Source organism: Triticum urartu, chromosome 3A (assembly GCF_056163025.1).
Source record: "Triticum urartu cultivar PI428250 chromosome 3A, HENAU_Tu73, whole genome shotgun sequence".
NCBI classification, from domain to species: domain Eukaryota; kingdom Viridiplantae; phylum Streptophyta; class Magnoliopsida; order Poales; family Poaceae; genus Triticum; species Triticum urartu.
The window spans coordinates 664,523,566-664,526,321 of record NC_141875.1 but is presented as its reverse complement, the minus strand read 5'-3'; the positions used below and the strand labels follow the sequence as shown (position 1 = coordinate 664,526,321).

Genomic DNA, 2,756 nt, shown 5'->3' with positions numbered 1-2,756 from the left:
GAATAGATCTCCATGGTTTCTCCACGGGTCGTATTGTTCGAGCCATCTTCGATGCCCCATGTACACGATTTTCCCAGACCCGCCATCTTTCCTTGACGTTAGCTGCTGAGACATCGTATCATCCATGCACCGCGTGCATCCGTAATATCCATGGCACACCTGGCCTGCCACATATCCGGAACCGAGATAGTCCTGCACTGTCATGATCAGCGCGGCTCTCATGTTGAAATACTCGACTTTGCTGGCGTCCCATGTCTTGGCCGGTGTTTTCCATAACGTGTCTATCTCCTCTTGAAGTAGCCCCAGATACAAATTAATATTATTTCCTGGTTGTTTCGGCCCTTGAATAAGCATGCTCATGTGAATGTACTTCGATTTCATGCACAACCAGGGGGGAGGTTGTACATCCATACAAACACGGGCCATGTGCTATGGTTGGTGTTCTGGTTGCCAAACGGGTTCATGCCATCGGCACACGCGCCGAGCACGATGTTCCTTGCATCACATTCAAAATACCGATAGAAGCTGTTCAACGCTCTCCACTGGCTTCCATCCTTGACGTGTCTCAGCTTCGGATCATCTCCATCGTCGGGCTTCTTCCTCTCCGCGTGCCAGTGCATTAGCTTTGCTTCCTTGGGATCTACAAAATACCTCTGGAGACAAGGAGTGATCGGTAAGTACCATACCACTTTCTAGGGACATTTCTTCCCGGCCTTCTTGTATCGAGAAGCATTGCACACCGGACAACTTGTTTTTTCCGTGTGCTCCTTCCGATAAATTATGCAATCGTTGATGCATGCATGGTATCTAACGTGTGGCAGATCAAGAGGGCACACGATCTTCTTGGCCTCATCAACACTACTAGGACATAGATTACCTGCGGGAAGAACATCCTTTAGGTACTTGAGATGCTCATCGAGGCTAGTGTCGATCCATTTGTTTTTAGCCTTCGTCTTCAGGAGTTGGAGCGTGAAACTCAAGCGGGTCACCTCGGGATTGCAACCATCATACAATGGAGTGTTCGAATCTACCACCAGTTGCTCCAGCTTAGCCTCCTATCTAGAAGCAGCTCTCTCAGTACTCGTCTCCTTGCGAAGCAATGCTTGAACATGAGGGTCCCGCACGATTGAACTTAGTACCGACGAACTCTGCTGCGTGGAGTCCATGTCGTTCTCTCCTCCGCCATGTCCGGCCCCTTCTCCGCCGCCATGTTCATCCCCTTCTCCGCCTCCATGTCCGGCCCCATCTCTGCCGCCATGTCCGGCCTCTTCCCCGCCACCACTATCGATCATCTCTTTTTCTTGCCCCATGTCATCATTGCCTGCCCCGTCGGCATCCTCAACATCGTCATCCTCATCTTCAATTATCCACCGAGTATAGCCATCCATGAAACCAGTCATGAGCAGGTGCACTTCGACACGACCATCGTCATGGGGGTCGAGCCAAACTATTCCTTTGCATTTTCGACACAGACATAAAACCTCTGTCCGGTTATTTTCTTTCACGTCCTGCACTGCCGACCGCAACCACCTGTCCACCATCGTTCCACCGACCATCGTCAACTCTGCACGGTAATAATAAACAAATTGATTATAAAAATGCGTGCATGCATCAAAGTCATACAAAAATTCGGCATGACCTTCCTTAAAAATAGGACATATATAGATCTAGAGTTTGCCTGGAATTCGCCGAAACGGAAATAAATCGACATTTCGGCAAAACATAGGCAACTCAAAAGCACAATTTGGCATCAACTCATGCCACACACACAATTTCCATAAACATATCACACACACATAAACATATTTCCATTTTGCAAAAGCATGAAATTTTAATCACCTATATCTCGAGATCGAGCACACGGTGGAGATGATGATGTAGGGAGATCAAAAGTGCACAAAGCTCTTCTTGACAAAGATAGATCTAGTTAGGGGGCAAATAGGTCACTTAACTAAATACTACATCTACCTAGCTACCTAATTTGGGAGGAAACAACTTCAACTAGTGGAGGGGGAAGGAAAAAGAGAAAGGAGATGCATTAGTGGAGGTGGTGTAGTTAGGTAGGTGTAATGAAGAGAGAGAAAGGTAGGTAGAAGGGGAGATTAATGGGGGAGAAGTATTGAAGAAGAAGAAGAAGAAGAAGAGTGAGAGTGGGAGAGGTAGGGGAAAGGGAGGGGAGGGGGCGGGTGGGGAAAAGGTGGTAGGTGTCGGGGGACTAATCCACGAGCACCTATGGGACCGGCGGACCGAGCCCCTTTCGGTTCGGCGGGGGCGAGGGTCGCACGAAGAGCGGATCGAGGCGAAGCACACGAGCAGTTTACCCAGGTTCGGGCCGCACGGATGCGTAAAACCCTACTCCTGCTTTGTGGTTTGTATTGAGTTCTTGCTCGGGACCGCTGAGTGCTACAGTACACACCAGCAGCTAACGAGACCGAGCATGAGTGTTCTCTCTTTCCCCCCTTTTCCCCTCTACGTTGCGCATGGGCCTCCTTTTATATGCTCAAGGGGTCACTGACAGGTGGCAACGTAGACAAGGGTAAAAATGGAAAGGTGTTGCCGTTGGTACAGCTACCTGCTACAGTGTATCATACCTAACCCTGACGGCAGGGGACAAAGGCATTAAATGCTTGTCTGCGTCGCTCAAATAGTGCAAAAGGGACCGTCAGGGACGCCACCACTCGCCACGATGGCAATCTTGTCAGCGCCGCTTGCCACCGCGCACCGCTGGCTGCACAGCCTCCCGCCACGTACGCCTG

The 2,756-nt window shown here is 50.0% G+C and overlaps 1 pseudogene; it reads right to left on the bottom strand.

The window, feature by feature from the left end:
- Window positions 1–377: 377 nt before the first annotated feature.
- On the bottom strand, window positions 378–1,556 carry LOC147981212 (uncharacterized; annotated as a pseudogene).
- Window positions 1,557–2,756: the final 1,200 nt, after the last annotated feature.